Source organism: Salmo salar, chromosome 29 (genome assembly GCF_965601325.2).
Source record: "Salmo salar chromosome 29, fSalSal1, whole genome shotgun sequence".
NCBI lineage: Eukaryota > Metazoa > Chordata > Actinopteri > Salmoniformes > Salmonidae > Salmo > Salmo salar.
In genome coordinates, this window is record NC_138319.1 from 13,851,040 (window position 1) to 13,852,075 (window position 1,036).

The window sequence follows — 1,036 nt, forward strand, 5'->3', positions numbered from 1 at the left end:
ATTTTTCTCCGTACTGGTCCCCCGTGGGAATCGAACCCACAACCTTGGTGTTGCAAACACCATGCTCTACCAACTGAGCCACACGGGACCACAAGGTGAGCCCTATAACGTGAACTCAACTCAATATGGTAAACAATTCCTTTTTTACATTTCTATATATTTTTTAAATAAAAAAAACAACAAAACACTGAACATCTAATAGTCAAACCGTGTAAAAGCAGGCGAGCTGGTTCTACTATTTTGAGCAATTTGCGGTGGAAAACTGAGCAGGTCTAGCATAACACATCAACGCTGTTGCCCATAGATAGACAGGCTATAAATGTTTTAACAATTAAAAAAACAATTGGGAAGCTAGCATTCAATTGCCTCCTCCTGTCACAAGGGGATTTATGGATGATTTAAGATGAAGCCGTCAACCCTGTTATGGTGATGTGTAACAGGGTTTAAACCTCTTGAGATGGGAAAACATTTTTTATTAAGTTGAACATGTGCTCTTTATGACAGAATTTTTTTATTAGGTGAAACAAAATGTTTGTTTTGTTTCACCAAGTTACACTACTCAAAAGGCACCTAATTGGTGGAATGACCCCCCTTCAAGGTTCATGGTCATGCCTGTGCAGTGTGGTCAAAACGGTGCTTGATCACAAGCTCTAGAAATGTATTATCTGTCAGTAACCCCCTGGTACTTAACGTTGTATAGTGTATTAGCTGGACAGTTCATTTATTTGTGTAAATGCATTTCTCTCGCATCATTACATGAGAGTGAATTCATAAAGTATAGAATGAATTCAGAAAGCAAATCTCTAGATTTGCATTTATAAACGATAGCCCTAAGCACAACTTGCAATAACAAACTTTTATTACACTACTTCTATCATAGGTGTACATTTCTGGCAGCTGTGATTTATTCTATTGAGTGTTTCTTTACTGAATTTCTGTAATTTGTAAATAAAAACAAAAGCTATACCTGTTTTTGTCCAACCTGTTTGTCTATTCTCTGTGTTTAATGTAGCCACAGGTTGACAAGTGTACAAGA